The sequence below is a fragment of the Cupressus sempervirens genome, chromosome 10 (genome assembly GCF_028749045.1).
Source record: "Cupressus sempervirens isolate cs-2001-9-10 chromosome 10, ASM2874904v1, whole genome shotgun sequence".
Taxonomy (NCBI): Eukaryota; Viridiplantae; Streptophyta; class Pinopsida; order Cupressales; family Cupressaceae; genus Cupressus; species Cupressus sempervirens.
In genome coordinates, this window is record NC_143127.1 from 197,729,184 (window position 1) to 197,754,250 (window position 25,067).

Below are 25,067 nucleotides of genomic sequence, written 5' to 3' on the forward strand. Positions count from 1 at the left end.
TAACATTTGATGTGAATTGCATCTTTTACGAATTTCTAATCATGGACCAATTTCATAGATATAACCATTCCCCCATATATAATAAAAATTTTATTCCTAATCCCTCAAACTATCAATACAAATCACAACTTCAAGATGGCTTGATCTGATTTCTAAGATCTAGGACTATTACAGAGAATGCTAACCAATTACATAAAGTTAATTTTAAAGCTTTAATAAAGAAATATTAACGTAATTGAAAATAAGAAAACATAGAATGAGATGATAGAAAGAGAGATAGAGACATAACACATTTTATTTTAGAGTTCATCCGGGAAGGACTACATCTCCGGGTCCAGCTCCAATAGGGGGTCCGATCTGATTAACTCCAATAAATCAATACAAATGATTTGTGACAATTCCCTTCAAGCACACGAAGCAAAATTCCTCTATGTGTAGGAAAAATCACTAAGTCTCCACATAGACAACTCTCTCTCAACATTTGCATAATTTCTCCCTTAATTTTCATGCCTTCAAAAGGCCCCTAAACCCTCTTTTTATACAAAATATTTGCCTAAAATAGGGCAAAACAAAAAAACTCTAATAATAGGCCTTCACAACAGTCCACCTTCGAAATCAGGCCTTAGTCATTTTAGGAATTTGTCATTATCCCCTTTTTAAGGGTTAGTTTCCAACAAATCTCCTTAATTAAGAAAGGAGGAATTAGCATTGTTTAAAGATAAATAAAAACCACGCACATTATAAGCAAAGCCACTCACGTGGTGTGATGGCAACAAAGTTTTTAATGATAATGGAGGTCAGTGGTTCCAACCCCACACCGACCATTTGTCTTTTACTCCAATTACCACCGCCACTAAAACCATAAATAGAACATTTCTTAATTACATTTCAAAAGCTGTTAGTGGTGTAATGGCCACCGGTCGGATTTTAGGGGCCGGTGGTCACGGGTTCAAATCCCGACACCGCAATTATTATTTTATTTTATTTTTTTAAATCCACAACATCATCTCAAATTTCAATCGGACATATCTTTCACATACGAATTCCATTTTTGACGAAATGAGCTCTCGACAAGATCTTCAATTTGAAACCCATTGTTGACCACTTTCAAGATGATTATTTTTTTCACCTTTTGACGACCTCTACACCTGGTTTGACCAAACTTTGACTGGCTATAACTTTTGCGTATGAACTCCTTTTTTGCCCATTCGAGTTGCGTTGGATGTAGAATTTTGAGGACTTAAAACTAATGCCATTTATTGGAGTTTTGGAGATACTTCAATTTTTGGTGAAAATATCCCCCAGATCAAGCCTCCCCACTAAGAAGCTTTCAGACCACCGAAAGTTTGATTACTTGGAAAGTAGGTGAGGGTATTTCTCCCTCACTTTACCAATCTCCATCCATCTTGCCTTGCTTGGATGCATCCCTTTCAATCCCACTCAAAGGTATTCAACTGGTCCTCTTCATGAAGTTCTAACATTCCTGTCAAGGATGACATCTTCTGGCAATTCTGTCATATACTCTAGTGAAAGATCATCAACTGATGGAACCTAAACACTGATGTCTTCATTCAAGACCATTGGAGGCTCATACAACTTCAGATTCTCAACATTGAGAACTGAGTAAATTTGCATGTATGGAGGAAGATTAAGGCGGAAGGGATTAGTACCAATCTTTTCCAAGATTTCAAAAGGACCATACCTAATAGGCTTGAGTTTCCTTCCTTCACCTTGCATTCTTTCCTTACTGATATGTAACCAAACTCTATCACCAACTTGGAACTGATGATCAATGCGATGCTTATCATTGCAAGCCTTGTATTTTGCTTGGCTCTGCTCCAACTGTGCTTCTACTGCCTGATGGATTGCCTGGACCTTCTGGATGAACTTCAAAACCCTTTCTACATCATGGCATCCATCGATGATATCGTCCTTTCCAAAAGAAAAATCCATTGGTGTTTTTGGCAAATATCTGAAGCAAGTCTCAAAAGGAGACCTCTTTGTAGAAGAGTGTGCTGCATGGTTGTAAGCGTGTTGCACATAGTGAAGAATTTCATCCCACAACTTAGAATGCTTGCTGCAGTAACCTCTAAGTAGATGAACCACTATCCTGTTGACTACCTCTGTTTGTCCGTCAGTCTGTGGATGGAAGGATGTACTCTTCTTCAGCTTGGTATCCATGAGTCCCCACAAAGATGACCAAAATTCCCCTAAGAATCGAGAATCTCAATCCGATACAATGGAAGTGGGTAACCCAAAATGAACCCATACATTTTGAAAGTACAAATGAGTAGTCAGCTCAGTAGTGACTTGCTTTTTACAAGGCATTAAAATACACATTTTGCTGAACTGATCAACTACTACATACAAATAATCATGACCCTTCCTAGACATAGATAAACCCCCAACAAAGTCCATAGAAAAACTTTCCCATGGACATAATGGTATAGGTAATGGTGTGTACAACCCCAATTTCCTATTACTTGGCTTACTGGTTGCACACATTACACATCCTTTTATATATTTGGTGACATTTTCCTGTATACAAGGCCAGTAACAATATTTTTGCAATTGAGCTAATGTCTTACTTACCCCAAAATGCCCTGCAATCAAAGAGGTGTGTGCTTCACGGATTACATGTGCTTGTTCATCTTTAGGAATGCATAGTTTGCCCAAGTGGTACAACAAATTATCTTGCACATAGTAATCTTTCTCTTCCACATGTTTTACCTTGGACTAAAGCTGCATAGATATCCTTAAAGTCCTCATCATTAGCATATTGTTCCTGAAAACTTTCATGAACCATAGAATTATTTTGAAGGATTATCAAAGCATTCTTAACAGGAGGCCTAGAGAGCATATTTGCTACTTTGTTATGGGAACCCTTTTTATACTTAATTACCAAATGAAACTGTTGTAGAAAACCCATCCACCTAAAATGCCTACTTTGTTGCAACTTAGATTGTGAGTGCAAATATTGTAGCAGCTGGTGATCAGTGTGGATTATAGTTTCCTTTCCCATTAAGTAGTGCTTCCATTTTTTAACACTCTGAACTAAAGCATAAAGTTCCTTATCATAAGTAGGATAATTACTTACTGCTCCCGAAAAAGTTTCAGAGTGGTAGTAGACCTCCTTGCATGAGTACAGCTCCCATGGCAAACCCGCTTGCATCTGTCTCAATCTCAAATGGTTGATGTAAATCTGGTAAAGCCAAAATTGGTGCGGTGCTTAACTTTTCCTTCAAAGTGTTGAAAGCCTTCTATTGTGGACCTCCCCATTGAAAAGTTGCCTTGGTACTGGTCAATGCGTGCAACGATGATGCAATATAAGAGAAGTTTGCAATGAACTTTCTCCAGTATTGAACTGCACCTAAAAAGCTTCTGACTTCTGTAACTGAACTTGGCTTAGGCCATTTTACAATACATTCAACCTTCGCAGGGTCTACTTTCAATTGACCATTTCCTACGACATAGCCTAAGTACACTAAGGATGTCTTTGCAAATTCACATTTTGACATCTTTACATGGAGTTTTTCTTTTTCTCAATACATCAAGTACTTTCTTTACATGAATTACATGATCATCCCAAGACTTACTAAATAAAAGAATATCATCTAGATAGACAATGACAAAATCATCAATAAAAGGACGAAAGACATCATTCATGACTCTCATGAATGTAGCTGATGCATTACAAAGCCCAAATGGCATAACCAACCACTCATAAAATCCTTGTTTTGTCTTAAAAGTAGTTTTCCAAATATCATTTTCTGCTATTCTTATCTAATGATATCTACTACGTAAGTCTAGCTTAGTGAAATAAATTGCATGTTTCAACCGATCAAGTAAATCATCAATTCTAGGAAGAGGGTACCTGTTCTTTACCGTTATCTTGTTCAAAGCCCTGTAGTCAATGCACATTCTCCAAGTCCCATCTTTCTTTGGAACCAACACAATAGGAGAACCACAAGGAGAAATACTAGGATGGATAACTCCTTTCTCCACGAGCTCTTGAACTTGCTTCTTGATTTCCTCATTCTGCAAGACTGATAAGTGGTACATGCCGATATTAGGAAGTGGCGCTTTTGGTTGCAACTGAATTTCATGTTGTATCTCTCTTTTAGGAGGCAATCCCTTCGGTTCCTGAAACAAGTCATTGTAGGCAGAAACAACTTTGACCATTTCATCTTTATGTTTTGGATCACATCCCTTAAATGCCTTAGATGTTTCATCTTCTTTGGCTTTTACAATAATCAACACAAAATTCTTACTAGAGTTGACTAACCTTTTCATTTGACCAGCATTAACTAGTGCCAGATTAGTCTTAACCTTATGTCCCCGTACAATGTATTCAATTTTATCTTTAAATAGATGATACTTATTTTTGCCCCTATAGAAGATAGCTTGTCGATCATATAAATAAGGACTCCCAAGTACAAGACCAAAAATATCTAGAGGGACTACATTAGCTTCTACCTCATCTACAAAGTTTGCAGTGATAGAAAATCTTAACTTACATTGCTTGGTTACCTGTAATTGCGCATCATTGCAAACCCATCCAAGAGGATATGGCTTTGGATGAGGTGTTGTAGTTAGATTGAGCTTCTTAACAATTTCCTCAGATATCAAATTAACTTGAGAACCTGTATCAAATAATGTATCAACCTTATTTTGCTTGATGACAACTCGAATGTGAAATAATTCATTCCTTTTCTTGTCATTCTTAGGAGAAGAATCTTTACTTGTACTTGCACTTATGCTAGAAGAACTGGTAGCTGATGAAAGAGAAATACTTTCTCCTTTACCTTGGATCCTGGTAGCAACGATTTTTGTTTCATCTCCGGAGTCAGATCCAAGATCCTGTTGAGCTACAACAGCAGTCTTTTGTTTGCCTTTATTTCCACCAAATCGCTTTGGCCTCTTTTCAAGATGCAGCTTCCAACACTTAGAATCATCATGCCCTTCTTTCTTGCAATGTGAGCATGTGGGTTTTTCACCCTCTTTCTTTACTATAGCTGTCTTTTTACCCTTCCCTTTGCCTTTGGACTTTTCCTCAGACTTAGATGATTTTTTATCAAACTTATCAATGAAGGTACCCTTACCTCTTGACTCTAAATGTGTTGCCTAGACACATACTTCATCCAAATTACAAGGATTCAGGACGAGAATAGAGTGCCTTAGGTAAGAATGAAGACCACCTATATATTTGAGTAAAGTGTCCTGGGTATAAAATGGGACATTTAATGAAATAGCCCTTTTACAAAACTCATGGGTGTACTCTTGGACAGTTTGATCTTTCCCTTGCCTAAAATGTTGCCAGCTCATCATTAATTGTTGCATATGGCTGAGGGGGTAGAATTGCTTCTTTAAAGCACTAACAAATTCTGACCAAGACATATTTAACTTACCATGTTTTGAAGTTTCATGTTGGGTCCTACTCTCCCACCAAGTTAGAGCTACACCACCTAACCGAAAAGTGGCTAACTGAATATAATCAACATCATCTACAAGGTTTTGGACTCTACAGTAGACTTCTACTTGCTGAATCCAGTCATCTAATTTCTCAGCGTTTAACTCCCCACAATATTTTGGCAAGTCAAACTTTACATCCAACTTAATTCGAGGCTTATGTCCACCTTTAAAAATATTAGAAGACTCAGAATGTGTAGAAGAAGGAGAAGAAGGGGGAGAAGGAGAAGAGGGAGGAGATGGAGGCTCATGATCAGGATCATCATCATCACCTTTCTTTTTCCCTTTATCATCATGAGCTGCATGCCTTCGCATCTTCTCTTCTCTTTCTTGTAACAAAACTTCTACCATTGTTTGCAAACTCTAGAGAGTCTTCTGGACATTTTGATCTTTTGAACCTTGTCCACCACCTTTATCTTCCATCTGAAATGGTGGATTAGCTCTTCGTTTTTCGATCTTAGGATTATATCCTTCAAGATCACCTTCGCCTTGATTCAACCTGGATCTTGTTAACATTCAAATCTGCAATACTAGTCCAACAAAGCTTTGATACCAAATTTGATCTGATTTCTAGGATCTAAGACTATTACAGAGAATGCTAACCAATTACATAAAGTTAATTTTAAAGCTTTAATAAAGCAAAATTAACGTAATTGAAAATAAGAAAACATAGAATGAGATGATAGAAAGAGAGATAGAGACACAACACATTTGATTTCGGAGTTCATCCGGGAAGGACTACGTCTACGGTTCCAGCTCCAATAGGGGGTCCGATCTGATTAACTCCAATAAATCAATACAAATGATTTGTGATAATTCCCTTCAAGAACACGCAGCAAAATTCCTCTATGTGTAGGAAAAATCACTAAGTCTCCATATAGACAACTCTCTCTCAACATTTGCATAATTTCTCCCTTAATTTTCATGCCTTCAAAAGGCCCCTAAACCCTCTTTTTATACAAAATATTTGCCTAAAATAGGGCAAAACAAAAAAAAACTCTAATAATAGGCCTTCACAAAAGTCCACCTTAGAAATCAGGCCTTAGTCATTTTAGGAATTTGTCATTATCCCCTTTTTAAGGGTTAGTTTCTGTAATGGGCACCCCTGAATGTCCCAAAAACTAAACCAAATTGCTGAAAGGAATTATGTCAAACCGTTTGCATTCAACTTCTTAAAACCCCTTATAACTCTGGAAATCAAACGTTTATTTGTTTGTTGTGTTTCGTGCATGGAATTGGTATCATACAACATAAACAAGAAAGAAACTACAACAATATGCAAAGTGGAAATGAACTGCTGCTAATAAAATGTTATTTTCAGAATTCATAAAACCAAATACATGGCAGATTTATCAACTCACTAATTACTTCATCAATATTGTCATAATACTCCAGCCCATGCTTACGAACTTGCTGCTACAATACTTTGTCCTCCAATCAGTCCACTACCTTCATAATACCATTCCCTCCAAGCGGCATAAGCGTCGGACAAGTAGTGAAGAAGATATGAGCAAAATATCAAATCCGCCTGTAGCCGGAAATGCAACTAAACTTCCTGATAATGAAGCCAATAAGAAAGAATTCCAAAGGCCAAACCCCAAGGGAATGACGTCTAGAATGTTACAAGAGAGGATAGACGTCCTCAAATGCCAAGAACAAAGCTGCAACTCACACACCAATTTCTTCTCATATTCAACCTGTCTAATGAAGCCACAAATGCTTCCTTTTATTCTATTCCCATGGGTCCCCTCAACTCATATGGGCAATGTGGGATAAAAGATGTGTAATATAAAAAATATATTAAAATACCCCTTATGTCTCCCTTGGGTACACATCACCATAAAATAAATATTAAAGTAACACTTTAATATTTTACAATTAAATTAGACGTTACTTTAATAAAACTTCAGGCATTAAAATGTATTAGCAATCGGACTCCGAATAATTCGAGTGATAGCTCATCGGAAAGCTCTCACCGAAGAGTATCGAATCCAATCACCAAAATTGACCTGCACTGTGTCCTGCCGACTTACTAAAAATAGTAAGTATGCCTGAAACTGGGTAAATCAACTTCGTTTTGGCCCAAACTGGAAATGACTAGGCCAAAACACTCCAAGATCCCATTAACCCTTTGTTAGCCCTTGGGACCATGTAGAACAAGGCTAACATGCACACACTTGGTCAACTGCTAAAATGGGGACATTACAGTCCGCCCCCCTTGAAATTGCTTGTCCTCAAGCAATCTCAGTCCAGCCTGCTGAATAACCTGCTCACTCTCCCATGTAGAATCTTCCTCCGGCAAGTCTTTCCATTTGACCAAATACTCCTTCACTATCCTGTTTCTAAGCTTCCTCTCTCTGGTATCCACAATAGCCTCAGGTACTAACACAAGCTTCCCCTCCTCATCCAAAGGGGGTAAATCTGCAGAAGGCACTACACTCTGACCAATGGCTTTCTTAAGCCTAGACACATGAAACACATTGTGCACTCGATTGCCCTCTGGAAGCTCAAGCTCATAGGCGACTTTGCCCACTTTGCGAATCACCCTGTAGGGACCATAAAATCTAGGTTTCAACTTTTCAGCTCCGCTCTTCTTGAGCGATGACTGTCTATATGGTTGTAGCCTCAAGTAAACCATATCCCCTACCTCGAAGCTACGCTCTATTCGGTGCTAATCAGCATACAATTTTTGTTGATTCTGGGCCTGTTGTATATTCTCTTTGAGCACTTTCAGGATGTCCTGACTATCCTGCAATAAGTTTTTGGCTTTGGGCACTCTACTGTCCCCCAAAACTAAATCCATGAAGCTAGGTGCTTCATAACCATAGAGTGCCATGAAAGGAGTCATCTTGATGGACATATGATAAGTGGTGTTATAACAATACTCTCCCATATGCAACCATCTGATCCAAGCCTTTTTTTGTGTAGTTACATGGTTCCTCAAATATCCTTCTGCCCATTTATTCGCAATCTCTGTTTGCCCATCTGTTTGCGGATGATAACTAGTGCTAGGTGTAAGATCTGTACCACACAACCTAAAAAACTCTTGCCAAAAAACACTCATAAACTTACTATCCTGGTCGCTAACAATGAATCTGGGCAGCCCATGTAACCTGAATATCTCTTTAAAGAAAAGATCTGCCACCTGTGCTGCTGTGTAAGTGGACGGAATAGCAAAGAAGTGAGCAAACTTCGTCAAGCGGTCCACCACCACATAGATGCAATCCCTTCCCTGCACTCGTGGTAAACCAGTGATGAAGTCCATCGAAATACTTTCCCATTTCTTATCAGGAATGGGCAAGGGCTGTAATAAACCTGCAGGAAATGTGTGTTCTCCCTTATTCTGTTGACAAACCATACACTCCCTGACATACCTCTGAACATCATCCTTGAGCCCTTTCCATGAAAACCGCTCTCGAATCTGCCTGTAGGTCTTGAAGACCCCCGGATGTCCTGCTGTGGGTGCATCATGAAATGCCTTCAATATCGCCTCTCTCAAATGTGATGACGGAATCAAATAAACCCTGTCCTGAACTCTGATCAATCCATCTATCACCTCATAGCGATCATCTTGTATGGTACCTGAAATCAATCCAGAAGCCCAAGAATCTCCGACATACTCTGCTATAATCCGATCTCTCCAATCTCCTGAAATCTCTGCCAGAGCACATAAGTGAGGTCTCCAAGATAAGGCATCAGCCACCACATTTTTCTTACCTTTGACAAACTCTATGTCAAATTCATAAGCCAAATATGATCGAAATTTGGCCAATGCATGCATTATGGCCAACATCTCCCGGTCATAGACAGAATAACTTTTCTCAACTCCTCGGAGCTTCCTACTCTTGAATGCAATGGGATGCTTCTCCTGCATCAATACTGCTCCAATCCCATCACCTGATGCATCACAATGAAGCTCAAAAGGCTTGGTGAAATCCGGTAGAGCTAGAACTGGACATGAAGACATTACCTGCTTGAAATGCTCAAAACACCTTTGTGCTGCCCCTGTCCACACGAAGGCTCCTTTCCTGGTAAGATCTGTCAAGGGTGTAGCAATCTGTGAGAATCCCTTAACAAACCTTCTATAAAAACCATATAAACCAAAGAATCCCTTAAGCTGTGTAAGGTTTGTGGGAGTAGGCCACTCTACAATAGCTCTAATCTTTTCGGGATCAACCCGAACTCCATCTGCACTAATGATATGCCCCAGGTAAAGGAGCTCAGTCATGTCAAACTCACATTTAGATTCCTTGGCATACAATGAATCTCTCTCCAGAATAGATAACACCTCCTCCAGATGATGTAAGTGCTCCTCCCAGGTCTTACTGAAGACCAAGATGTCATCAAAGAAGATCAAGACAAATCTCCTCAGCTGCTTCCTGAATACCTGGTTCATACAACTTTGAAATGTAGCAGGTGCATTGGTTAGACCAAATGGCATAACCATGAACTCAAAGTGGCCATAGTGACATCGGAAGGCTGTTTTCTCAATGTCCTTTGCTCTCATCCTGATCTGATGGTATCCGGATCGCAAATCAATTTTGGTGAAGAAGCATGCCCCATGCAACTCATCAATCAGCTCATCAATCCTAGGAATGGGATACCTGTTTTTAATTGTTTTCTTATTCAGTGTCCTGTAATCGATGCACATGCGCATTGTCCCATCCTTCTTCTTTACCAATACTACTGCTGAAGCAAAAGGGCTCTTACTGGGCCTGATATGCCCCATCTCCAACAAATCCTTAATCGCCTTCTCTATCTCATCCTTGTGTTTCTTAGGATGATGATAGGGAGTAATCATAACTGGTTTGGCTCCCTCCTCGAGCTCAATAACATGTTCCATCCCTTTGTCAGGAGGAACCCCATGAGGAATATCGCTAAATACTTTAGCGTGTCTATCAAGTATCTTCTGGACATCTAGTGGATGACTCTTTTCTTGTGGCTTTGGTGAAGTTGGCATAATGTGGCACTCTGCCGCCCACTCTATGTCATCATGACGAAAAAGTCTCTGCATTCTCCTCAAGGATACTATTCTGCAACCTCCATCTGAAAGCCCTCTAAGTACCATAGTTCTCCCCTCATGCTGGAATCTCATCTCCAATTTCGCTAGATTGAGTGTGAACTCAACTAGTGAAGCCATCCATGTCATGCCGAGGATGACATCATAATCTCCCATGTCCACAACATAGAACTCATCTTCCAACTCGTAGCCATCTCCAAACCTGATGCGAAGATTAGATATCTTCCGAGTGCATAATAACTTATCACCGTTAGCCACCATGACTCTAAACCCATCATGCTCCTCTGTCTGTAACCCTCTCCTGGCTACCAACTGTGCATCTATGAAGTTATGTGTAGCCCCAGTGTCAATAAGAGATATCACTTTCTGCCCCTGGATAGTACCCCTGACCTTAAATGTGATTGCCTTTTGGGCCCCTGTCAAGCGTGCCAACGATCTATCATCCTTAGGAATGTTGCTCTCCTCTATAGTGTTACCCTCATCTGAATCGGAGTGCTGATCCTCCCCTTCTGACTCTGACTCTTCTGCTGAAAAATACTCCATTTGATTTGCCTTAGCCTTGAGAGAACATTTATGAGATAAGTCCCAAGGCTCTCTACAATGGAAGCACAGCTTCTTCTTTCGAAGTTCATTCAAGGTTTCATTGTCTAGTCCTTTTGATCCTTCTTTGCATTTGCTATACTCTTTCTGAAATGATTTTTTGTCTTTGTCCTTGCGGTAGGAAGAATCTGTTGAATGGTTTTTTCCTTTGTATACCGAAGGGGCTAAATCTCGTGCCTTTTTAGTTGCTTCAGCTAACGTGAGTGGATCATGTCCCTTCACCCAACCTCGTAATGGATCAGCAAGACCATCACAAAATAACACCACCAATCTCCTAGGAGAGATATTAGTACCAAGTACAGACAAGCGCTGAAACTCGGCAATGTAAGCATCCACAGAACCTGACTGTTTTAACTGTGCTAGCTCCTTGAAATGTAACTCGGGATCCTTAGTGTCAAATCTCCCAATCAATGTTTTAGTGAATTCCTCATAGGATGTAATCTGATTATGCCCCAAAGTCACCATGCCATGATGCCACCATTCATGTGCAACGCCATCCAAGTGCATAGCCGCATACTTGATAGCCTCCTCCTCAGGCATAGGATTAAGCTGCAAGTATGTATCTACCTTCTGCACCCAAGCTCGTGCAGTCATCTTCCCTGAAGCATCATAATAAGGTAAAGAAAGTTTTCCAACTTTCTTCCTCAGCTCAAAGTTTTGATTCCTCCCTCCTGCTTTAGGCATGTGTCTCATCCTCAAGTCCATATAATCTCTAAGAGAAATATCCGCCTAAAACTCTGGTCCACTAGCCTCCCAGTCCCTCCTGAACTGATCCTGTAACTCGGTAATCTGCGGTTCGTTTACTGGATGAACCGGATCTCTGGGTGGAAAAGTGGGTAGAAGAGGTCTCGAGCTCACAGTCCATGCTGGGCGTGCAACGTGTCTAAAGTTATCAGCCTCATTCCCATTGTTTCCGTGTCCATTATTACCATTAATGTTATTCTCAGGACCATTGTTGTTGCCTTGGCCTTCATGGTTATTGTTTCCCTCGTTGTTATTGTTTCTATTGTTGGCATCACCTGGATTAATATTGACACCCATCTGTCTAGCCATGAGCTGCAACATCATGTCCATTCGCCTATTCTGCTCCTGCTGCATACGCTGCCCTTGCTCTAATGTATCCAGTAACTATCAGAACAGTACCTCCCCTTGATCTGGACCAGCATTTCTGCCTCTGCCTAATCCTGTATTCCTGTCATCTCGATCACCCATATTATTGTCCTGATCACAGAATATCTCCTCTGTGTCTGTATGGTTGAATTCAATGTCCCCCTGCACGGATGTACTAGACTGTTTGCTTTGCAAGTCTGAAATCCTATTTTGTCTTGCTCTGGTATCGCAGAAATTATAAGACCCCTGTCGCATGCTCAAACATAAATGCTTAGCCTGTGTTTTTTTTTACTTACTTTTTCCCTCTATCCGGCTATTCCAAATTCCCTATAAGACCTCCACAGGATGGCAGGACTTATAGCTCTGATACCACTGTAATGGGCACCCCTGAATATCCCAAAAACTAAACCAAATTGCTGAAAGGAATTATGTCAAACAGTTTGCATTCAACTTCTTAAAACCCCTTATAACTCTGGAAATCAAACATTTATTTGTTTGTTGTGTTTCGTGCATGGAATTGGTATCATACAACATAAACAAGAAAGAAACTACAACAATATGCAAAGTGGAAATGAACTGCTGCTAATAAAATGTTATTTTCAGAATTCATAAAACCAAATACATGGCAGATTTATCAACTCACTAATTACTTCAGCAATATTGTCATAATACTCCAGCCCATGCTTACGAACTTGCTGCTACAATACTTTGTCCTCCAATCAGTCCACTACCTTCATAATACCATTCCCTCCAAGCGGCATAAGCGTCGGACAAGTAGTGAAGAAGATATGAGCAAAATATCAAATCTGCCTGTAGCCGGAAATGCAACTAAACTGCCTGATAATGAAGCCAATAAGAAAGAATTCCAAAGGCCAAACCCCAAGGGAATGACGTCTAGAATGTTACAAGAGAGGATAGATGTCCTCAAATGCCAAGAACAAAGCTGCAACTCACACACCAATTTCTTCTCATATTCAACCTGTCTAATGAAGCCACAAATGCTTCCTTTTATTCTATTCCCACGGGTCCCCTCAACTCATATGGGCAATGTGGGATAAAAGATGTGTAATATAAAACATATATTAAAATACCCCTTATGTCTCCCTTGGGTACACATCACCATAAAATAAATATTAAAGTAACACTTTAATATTTTACAATTAAATTAGACGTTACTTTAATAAAACTTCAGGCATTAAAATGTATTAGCAATCGGACTCCGAATAATTCGAGTGATAGCTCATCGGAAAGCTCTCACCGAAGAGTATCGCATCCAATCACCAAAATTGACCTGCACTGTGTCCTGCCGACTTACTAAAAATAGTAAGTATGCCTGAAACTGAGTAAATCAACTTCGTTTTGGCCCAAACTGGAAATGACTAGGCCAAAACACTCCAAGTTCCCATTAACCCTTCGTTAGCCCTTGGGACCATGTAGAACAAGGCTAACGTGCACACACTTGGTCAACTGCTAAAATGGGGACATTACAGTTTCCAACAAATCTCCTTAATTAAGAAAGGAGGAATTGGCATTGTTTAAAGATAAATAAAAACCACGCACATTATAAGCAAAGCCACTCACGTGGCGTGATGGCAATGAAGTTTTTTATGATAATGGAGGTCGGTGGTTCCAACCCCACACTGACCGCTTGTCTTTTACTCCAATTACCACCGCCACTAAAACCATACATAGAACATTTCTTAATTACATTTCAAAAGCCGTCGGTGGTGTAACGACCACCAGTTGGATTTTAAGGGCCGATGGTCATGGGTTCAAATCCTGGCACCACGATTATTATTTTATTTTATTTTATTTTATCCACAACATCATCTCAAACTTCAATCAGACATATCTTTCACATACGAACTCCATTTTTGACGAAACGAACGCCGTTGGAAAGCTCTTGACAAGATCTTCAATTTGAAACCCATTGTTGACCACTTTTGAGATGATTATTTTTTTCACCTTTTGATGACCTCTGCACCTGGTTTGACCAAACTTTGACTGGCTATAACTTTTGTGTATGAACTCCTTTTTCGCCTGTTCGAGTTGCGTTGGATGTAGAATTTTGAGGACTTAAAACTAATGCTATTTATTGGAGTTTTGGAGATACTTCAATTTTTGGTGAAAATGTCCCTCGGATCATGGCTATAGCCAATATGCTCAAAATCCTCACCATCCTCCTTCCCCTGCTCCATGAGTCTCAACAACCCCATATAAAAAGCTTGAAGATATGATGTTGGGATTCCAAGAGCTAGATTGACTTGAAGTTGTATGAAAGTGGTACACAAATGGAAATAAGGCTTCATGAACAAAGTGAGTAATTGGTGGTACATGAGAGGTAGCTTGATGAGACTAAGAGGAAGCATGAGATAGATTAAGAATTGGAAGAATATGAAATCCTCCATGATACTAAGCATAAGAAAGAGGACCCCAAGGATAGCTCTATGCTTGAGGAAGATCATGGCGATATTCACAAGGTTGTCTATCAACCTATTCCTACTACTATAAGAGAGCAAGAAGGATTCAATGAAGATAATTTTGGAGATCACTTGGAAAAGTTTTTCTTATCCATAGACAAAAATAAATATGCTCCCTCATCAAAAGATCAAGAGTTGCATTAGCAACATATGGGGAGCCACGTCATACTACTAGCTCTGAAGGAGGTGGTTTAGGAGAGTCACACAAAAGATGTGGATATAAAATCTTCATAGAAAAAGGATGAGCCACTTTTAAACCAACATGAAACCATCATTGCACAACACACTAGAGAGGTCAATGCTGATTACTTTGAGCTAGTACCATCGAGAGGATTCCCCATAAGGCATCTAGCTCTACAACAAAAGAGCCACATAGCTCTACTTCAATGTGGATGGAAGTACTAATTATTATCAACCACATAGCTACATCGTCTGCATCTCAAAAATAGTAAATTTTTGATGATTCCTGCTAGACAATGACATGGCCATAGATAAACAAACATTGCAATCTACAAAGATCCATCTATCCTGACACAAAAACTGACATGGTACATGAGTAAAAACCCACAAAGAATGATGCACTGCTAATGAAACACTCTTTCATAGCGAATTTTATTGGAGCTTCACACCCTATTCAAAAAAAAAACCTTGGTTTTAAGAATATTTGAAACCCTAGAAATAAAGCTCCACAACTAAAAACCCTTTTCTCAAAAGGAAAGCTATCTGTTCTTTCGAAAACATGGCATGGTACATGAACAACAGGAAAACACGACATCAGAAAATAATACACGTTTTATGAAACATTCTTTGACAGAGAAATATTGAAACTGATGAAAATTAAAAAGTTTACAAAAAAATAGTAAAAAAGGACCCGTTTGTTCTGAAACAAAGCAATGATATGGTACATGGGCAACACGGAAACACGGCAGCAGAAAAGTATACTCTTTTCACAAACATTCGTTCACAGAGAAATGTTGGATCAAAGCTTATGTGGAACTGAAAACTTGGTTTTAAGAAGCTTTAGAGTTTAAAACCCTAGAAATATAGCTTGAGAACCTTTTTTTATCATCCTCCTTATTCACATTTTAAAAATTATGGCAAACTTAAAATCATTATTAAGTGCATATACTTTACCTAGTTATCTTGTGTCCCCTGTAAGCCTGCAAGCTTTTGTTGTCCACGAATTCTTGTTGCTGCTGTCTCTCCAAATCCCCCTTGAAACAAAGGGAGCTTGAAACAAACTGGGCAACGCAACATATAACATGATGGAAAATAATTAAATCTCTTTCAACATCGCATTCCTGATTGTCTGCAACAAAATCGTAAAAATTACACATCTGGTTCGCCCCTGGTTTGTGTCTAGCAAGCCACTGCGTGGTTCCCCCGACATTTTGTTTGAAAGTATGAAATTCATTTCTTGCTAACATGTCGTGGCTATTTCAACCATTTTTAACAAATTTTCTTTCTAGCACATTTCCCATTAGCTGAAATCTTCTTAACCACATAGTCTACGGTGCAATATACAGTTTACTATACACCGTTAAGGCTTTCGATTTCTTTCGTCCACATCCCATCATGTGACATACGACCTGTCTTATTGCGCCACATCATAATGATATGGTATATATCATTCTAGCTATGCCCCATGTTTTTTTGCGTCTCATTAGCTTTTGCTTAACAAAAGGGAGTGACTCCAACTCTTGTTTGGAACATTTTTCACTTTCATTTCAGGTCCCACCATAAAAGAAGGCAAGGACTCCAACTCTTGTTTGGAAAACTGATTTACCAAGATCGTTCTTCAAAACTGGTTTCCCCTTATAGGAAACTTCTTGTTAAATGTATAAGAATAAAAATAAAGACACGTGTAACAACTGAAAGCAATAACAAAAGGCAAAAATATCCAGCATCACGGAAATTTCTTCGTAAGTTAATAAGAGGGATCGTCGAATTTGTTGATTTTTCCGAAGTTAAATGTAAGCTCAAATCCGTCAGCCCCTCCTATAAATATCCCGAATCTTACGGCTATCTTTCATATAATTTTTACGACTGGTAGCGGAGAGGGATTGGTGGTTTAATGGAAGAGAAGGATTGGTGGGTTACTGGTGGCGGAGAAGGATGGATGAAGGATCGGTGGTGGATTGGCGGCGGACTGGTGGAGAAGATGGAGTTGTGGCGGAGTTTATTGCTGGCTGTTGGGGAAGACGGAGCGGCGACGGAGTTTATTGCTGCTGGTGGAGGCGGCGAATTCCGAGGCGACGGACTGTTGGAGGAGGTGGAGCGGAGGCGGACTGGTGGAGGAGGCGGACTTTTGATGGTGGATTTTGGAGGATTAGTTTTAGTTCGAGATCTGTTCCATAGGCTATTTTTATCCTTGTGGACGTTAAAATTTTATCTATCTATCTATCTACTTTGTGAAGTGGAGGGCTCACCGTAGGATATTTGTTGTGTAACTTTTTTTTGAGTGGAGCTGGCTTGGCCGAGGAGATCCGGCGGTTAGGGTTGACGTAATGGTTAGGACTAGGGTTTGAACTATGGCTAGTTATGAGGGTCAGGGTTAGGATAATGATTAGGGTTAATATGGTTTAGTTTTATGCTTAGAATTGTAACGAGTCTTGGCATTTATATAATCTTTAGGTCTAGGTTAGGGTTTAAGTACAAATTTTTAAAGGATTATATGGATAAGATTGAGATTATGGTGATAGTTGGGGTGTATATAATAGTCAAAGCTAGGGTTGGGTTTGGTTTTGAGTTGGTGATACAATTAGGTTTAACATTTCTTATAGGTTAGAGAAATTGATAAGGTTAGGGTTAAGCTCAGTGTTGGAGTTAAATTTTTAGTTAGGGTTGGAGTTAGGATGATGTTTGGGTTAGGGATTAGAGTTATGGTTAGAATTATAGGCAATGTTAGGGTTATAGTTAAGATTTAAGGTTAAGATTGAGAATATGGTCATAGTTAAGGTTTATAAAATGATTAGGGATAGGCTTTTTGTTATGGTTAATTGTCAAGGTTAGGATTAGGTTAAGAATAATGATTGTGGCTATGGATAGAATTGATGGAGAGTGTTAGCATCTATATAATGTTGAGGATTAAGATTAGGGTTTAGGCTAGGGTTAGATAATTGTGGTTAGAATTTTTGGTAAGTGTTAGCATTGACATAATATTTAGGGTTAAGATTAGGGTTTGGGTAAGGTTAAGGTTAACATTATTATTATAGTTAGGATTATGGCTAGGGTTGAGATTATGGTTATAGTTAGGGCTTATATAATGGTTATGGCTAGGGTAAGGATCATGATCAAGTTTTAGGCTTGAAGTTACAATTAACATTATGGTTAAGAGGTTAGGTTTTGGTTTAATAATATATTTCGGTTCAATATCAACATTAAGTTAGAGGAATACTTTAGTTTAATGTTAGCACTATGAAGGACTGGTTATGGTTAGGGTTAGATTCCTAGTGTTGGGGTTTAAGATTTATATATAATAATTAAGTTGCCACACTATTTAACATGCAATTTTGATAGTATTTTCATATTTGGAGGAGATATGCAAATAGTGGAAGAAGAAAAAGTGATCTATGAAATTTTGAAAAGAATAAAACGTTTAGTTGAATGTTGGATAATATTGGCAAATAAATATTTTTGTGTTTATAAATAATAAAATTATTCTAAAATACAATTTAATTATATTAAATTTAAATATAATTTTTTAATTTAAACAAAATAGTTTAAATATATTAAACAAATATTATTTATTTAAATTTCATTTATCATATATGTTTAAAAAGATATCTAAAAAATCTATCATTAAAAATTAATAAGAACATAATATGAAAAATAATATTCATTGAAAACTGAATAAATAATTAACATAAGAGATTCAACTATAAAGACAAAATTGAATGAGAGCTCTTAGAATTAGAGTCTCGCCTTATTAAAAAAATAAGTATAATAAATCAAGTTATAAATGGTTTCAAACAATGTTAGCTACAAATATTGATTCAAGGAAGATAAAATATAATAATAAATCAAGTTATAAATGGTTTCAAACAATGTTAGCTACAAATACTAATTCGAGGAAGAGAAAATATAATATTAACAGTAAATGGTACAGACAAAATAAAAAATTCAACTAAGAATCATTTGAAAATAACAAATACATATATATGTGATGATTTTTGAGAAAGATATGGAGCCTAAATGATGGAGGAGAATCTGGTTTAGCCATATGATCCCGAAGGTCAATATTTTTTGGTGGGTCTCCATGCATGGGAAGATCCTTACCATTGATGCATGAACCCACAATAATGGGTTCCACTTTAGTGGGACGAACAAAAATGAAAAAAATTTCAAAATTTCAAAATTGAGTTTACCATATGTTCGCGCGAACACACTTATTGTGTTTGCGCGAACCTTTTTTTTAATCATGTTCGCGCGAACATATTTCGTATGTTTGCACGAACATATGTGATATATATGTTCACACAAACATGATTTGCATGTTTGTGTGAACATAGGTTCACGCGAACATGGTAAACATGTTTGCGCAAACGCCATGTTCGCACGAACATGCAAAATCACAAAAATTTTAACCTTTTTTTCTTTTTTTCTTTTTTTTGCTCTTTTGACTGCCATAATTGTAGGAGAATGATCTCCTACTATAAAATAAAAAATGTCAAAATGTGCTTCTCGGAGCAAGCTTTCCAACGACTATAATTTTATTACATAATTTAATCATTAAGACTTTCAAATATGAGTTTAACTCATTATAGGTTCATTACCGATTGAACATCAACTGACTTTGACACCTTGAGAAAATTAGTAAATTAGGTCAAATTTTTTTTGAAAAATATGGAGGTACTGGCTTATTGAGATACCTTTCTATTAAAAAAAAATAAAAATGGTTTATGATAAATTGACTTCAAATTATCTGTGTCAAACAAAACGTATGTCTGAATTACGGTTCATGTCACTTCAAAACTTCATAAACTATACAATATTCAACAAAAATAAATCAAACCAAATGCAGACACTGGATATTGATGCTAAAAATCCAATGCAGAAAGAATTACTTCATTATCATTTCTAGAAAAAAAGTTATGTGTGTCAAACGAACTGTCACTTTTTAAAATATTGAATTTTATTATGTACCACTTTTTGGAGGAGATAAAAAAAAATTGACATAAATAATTTTTTTTTTAGATTAAAAAATATGGTTACAAAGTAGGAAAAAAGTACTCAAAATCACTAGTTTATGTCATCTTGAAATTATTTATAGTTTTGAAGATATAGTCACATGAACGTGACGTTTGTTGCAAAAATATTGATTTCAGAGTCAAAATTGGTCAAAAAGTGGAACCCATTATTGTGGGATCACCCTGATAACTTAAGGAAAAAGAGATTCCAATTAACCTAACAGATGCTACCTTTGTAAAGGTGAGGAAGAGAGTATCCCCCATCTTTTCTTAGATTGTAGCTATGCTATTAACATATGTGGTAGGTTGTTACAGAAATTGGAAATGGTTTGGGTGTTCGATAAGGGGATTGATCAATTTATTGAGAATTCGCAATGTTTGTTCCTCCACCCCCTCCTTATCCAAATGTGGAAAGTGATCACCCCCATGTTTTCTAGGGCATTTGGAAGGAGAGAAACACTGAGGCTTTCTGAAATGAAGAGAGAAGTGAGGATATTATTACAGGTATTATATTCAAGCTGATTGTGGAGAATATGAAGAATTGCAAGTGGAGGAAATTGACAGTTCCACCCAATATGATTGAACAAAGGATTGCCAGGAACTGGAACCTTGAAGAAGGATTCATGGAGGTTGAAAATTCCAAGCAACTTGCTAGAAAAAAGACAAGATGGAGACCCCCTAAGGAGAACTGGGTTAAACTTAATTTGTATGGTGCTACAAGAAAGGAGGGTTCGGCTGGAGGGGGTATGGCTAGAGATGCTGAGGGTAGAATGCTTCTGGCCTATGCTGGTAATCTAGGGAAAGTCTCAAATAATGTTGTGGAAGCCATGGCGCTCTTTTGGGCCTTGAAAATGGTTATCAATGTGGGATAGGAGAATGTGGAGATTGAAGGTGATTCAAAAATTATTATAAAAACAGTTAAAGGCAACATGAAAGAGGGATGAGTGATCAAAAGGGTGATAGAAGATATAAGGCATTTATTAATCATCTCAAAAAGATTTCAGCTACAACATATTTTTTGGGAGGGTAACGAGGTGGCAAATGAGATGTCAATGTTAGGTCTAAGTGTGCATGGCTTACGTTGCTGGAGAGAATTTAGAGTGTTACCAAATTTGGTAAGAATTTTAGTGAATAAAGATATTATCCAATAATTAAGTTTGGTTGGAGAGATTTTTTGGATCTTAGTGACAACTCGGTGGTGAGTGGACTAATGGGGTCAAGTCATTATGGACAAATGACAAGGAATGATGAAACAAGTACTTGCAATAATCAATTTGCATGGTTCGAAAGGGAAAGTATATCGAAGTATGATATGAGTGTATTTTTTATAATTTTCTTGTGCATATTTTCGTACTTAGTGCCAAGTACAAATTCAAATTCTAAAAAGTTTCAAATTATTGGGAATGATGGAAAAAAATGGATTTTCGGGTAATGACAGTTGGCATGTGATAACTAAGCCAAGATGTGACACAAGCATTCATGACTAAAAAAGCCTTTAAGAGTACTTAGTGCAACCCATTTTTTTTCGCATAAGTCTGACTTTATTTTTAATATTTGCCTCTGGTTTAGAGTTTTGAAAGAAGAGAGAATTCTGGTGAAGGTTGCTGATATGGGGGGTAATTTTTTGCATATTGAGCCTTCGATGATTGAGGATAGTGCCTGTAAACCCCTAATTTGGTACATGCTTAAAGAGGGTGGATTGGTCCCATTCATGGAGACATTGAACGACTTTGATGAGAGTTGTTCTCAGCAATTTGTTAACTCCTGGGATGATAGAAAGGTTACTATAAATGGTATTACGTTCCAGATTTCTGAGGAAATTATCTCCTTGGCGATGGACTTGTGATGAAAGGGAGAAAGTGGTAGAAGGTGACTAGGGTTGTTGATGAAGCTAGCTTAAATCACTTCTTTTAGGAGGGCGTAGAACCCATTCACCATTGTGGAGGGTTTTTATGGGAGAAAATTCCACAGCCTTGGAATGAAGTTTGCTTGGTGTTGATGAAATATTTGACCCTAGAAGGGAGGTATGGTGTTTGTTACTATTGTCATTTTCCTCTCCTAAATCACTTTCATCATCATGATTATATTTCTATTTTGTTCTTCCTATTACATTAATTAGTTGATACGATTTCCAATGTTAAGGAGAAGATGAAAAAGGGGGTTAATTATACTATCCTCCATCAGGGGTTGATGTTCTAACTTCACTAATTCCACCTGGCCCTATTACCCCCTAGGATTGTGGAGGTTGATATCCCGGCTCTCCATAACCCTCACCCCCACCATATCCCACTAAGAATTATCGGCCTTAGAGCCCCTACCCCCCAACCTTCACCAAGTGGGTCCCCTAAGGAGAGGAAGATTCCCCCTGGTAAAAAAATGAAAATAGAGAAAGGGAAGGAGTTGGAGTACTCAGATGATGAGGTGAGAGGTGGAAGGCAGAGATCTGGAAGAATTGTGAAAACTAATGCTAAAAGGAAGTTGAGGTCCATAGCTTTGCAGGAGGAGGATTCATATTTTGAGGAGATGGCCCACCCCAAACAAAGAATAAAACATAAGACTTTGAACTATGGCTTGGGGAATGAGGAGGATAGGGAGTTGGAAGTCTCAGAGTCTTCGATTTTTTGCTCGGGTGGTATGAATAAGGGAAGCAAAGAGATGACCTAGGTCTCAGCTTCAATTACTATGGGGTGTGTTGACCTCACGCGGGACCAGATCCCTAATACAGTGGAAAGAGCCCCCTCCCCTACAACGGTGTCTTCGCCTACTAGGGTTATACCTAAAGATAAGATTATCTCTAACCCCTCAGTTTTGCAGGAAATTGATAAGGATGTGGTGGATGGTAATCCGAGTGGAATGCAGGAGGTCCCTGAGGAGTCCCTTAAGCTAGTTGACAAAGAGTTGAGGGAGAGAGTGCACACCCTAGAGGAAAGAGTAAGACTTTTGGCAAAGTTCACCATCAAGGTGACACATGTGGCAACCACTAGTCTACACTTGCTGAAGGATAATCAAGAGGGGGACTTGACTCACGAAGACTCCAAAATGTTGTGTGATTTCCAGATAGAGGACTTGGCCAACATCCTCCTTAAAGGGAAGGATGAGAAGAAGCCCAATTAAGGCCGGCTCCCCTTGGTTTTATGTATTTAATGGTTTGCTAGTTCTTGAACTTAGAAAGTTTAAGGTGGTTCTATCTTTGTGTATAAACATTTTTAGTTTAAGTAGTACTGTTTCAAGCAATAGTAGTAAGCTGTTTGGTAAGAATTTTTATAATGATCCTTCAGGTGTTGTTTTTGCTTGGATTGTTAGTAGTAGGGGGTAATTTTGTTTGGTGGTAATCTGTTGGTTGTCAGCCAATTAGTCTGTTGTAAGGGTTGGCCCCCTTGTTTTGGCTACTTTTTAATTCAAAAATAAATACACATATATTTTTAAAAATGATTCTCACATATTGTGTATTGTGATATGTCATTGGCTTATGAATTGATTTTGATATAAAAGCTGCCAAAACAAGGGCGCTTGCCATTTGCCATAGTGGCAAAACTATTGGCAGACAATGAAACAATCCCCTCAATGATTTACATCAAAAGAAAAAATAACAATATAATAGTAAATAAAAGTACTGAGATTCATGCACTTAATACTTAAGAGTTTAAGAGTTTAACAAAAGGCACGAGTGTGGTCAACACATTGTACCACCCATAGCCCAAACCCAAGTTCAACAAAAAAAGAAAAACCATCTAAACTGGATAGAAAGAAACAACTAGTCGAGAACCCACAAAAAACCACCAGACATAGGAACAAAGGACCACTAACTGGGGAGTTGTTGAGTACAAAATGTTGAGGAGTTGTTAATATGTGAATAGTTAAATCCACAAACTAATGAGGAACAATTCTTAAAAATACTTTTTAACTCTCTTAAAAATATTATTATAATATATTTCAATTACCAAATATATTCTAAATTCACCTTAATTCAATCTAAAATAATATTATAAATGTATATATTAATATTATACATATTATTATATCTTTTTATATAAAATTTATATAAAGGATTACATAATGATATAATAATAGGATCTATTAAGTTTGAAAGTAGAAGATTTCAATTTTGTTTTTAAATAGCACTTTTGAACAACTACTTATATTGAAAGAATTTTAAATGTTGTTAGATAATATTTCAATTATAATAAACTCCTAATTTTATTTGTTTGTTTGTATATTTTCCTGTTGGAGATGGATGAAATAGGTCATTGAAGATGAAGTAGGGCAATGAAGATAAAAAGTACTAAATAAAGTAAAAAAATGAAGTATTTTGATTTCCACTTCTTGCTCAAATTGTATAAATTGACCTTATATCAAAATGAATATATCTTATCCAATTTAATTCTATTGAAAACTAATTAGTCCTTTCAATAAGGCCCAAGCCTTTAAAATTTCATTTGATATTTTTTAGTTGGCTAATATAGGTTGTAGCTTTTATGATTTTGTTGTCTAAGAGATGGAGAAAGTAACCAAAAGCCCTCTTTAATAGTTTTTTTCTTTATAAGGCTCTGTATGAAATAGTGTTTATATGTCATATTGTTGGAAATAATATTGTATATATGTATAATTATTAGAGAGATTAGTGTATATATGTCTAATTTTTAGATAGAGAGGATAGTTTTGGACACTTCGAAGTTAATACTAACAAACATTTAAAAATAAATTAAAGGCAAGTATAAGACATCTTGGTGAGATTAAATTTTTATTATTTAAAATAATTTAATGTAAATACTAATTTATGTAGAAGTTGAGAGGAAATATTTTAGTCTCATAAGGTAAAAGAAAAGAGATTTAATGATGTTGTGAAATCAAAAGCAAATTTGCTCAAGTATATAAATTTTTAATATATATACATTATTTAATATTAAATGGTTTAAAATAAAAAATGAAAAATGATATCTAACAAAGATAAAATGACTTCTTTACTAGAAACAACAATTTATTCAATATAATAAATTTAGCTAATTTTACTAAAGGCATTAGGGTTTCTATGAGAATGAAACCCCACATACATTGAGACATAGCAAAATATTTGATTATGTGTAGATAAATAATAGATAATTATATAATAATATAAATTGGCATGGGAACTATAGGAAGTAAATACAAGACCATTTGGCTTTAAGAGGGAGCTATGACAATTATGCCATGAGAAGCTTA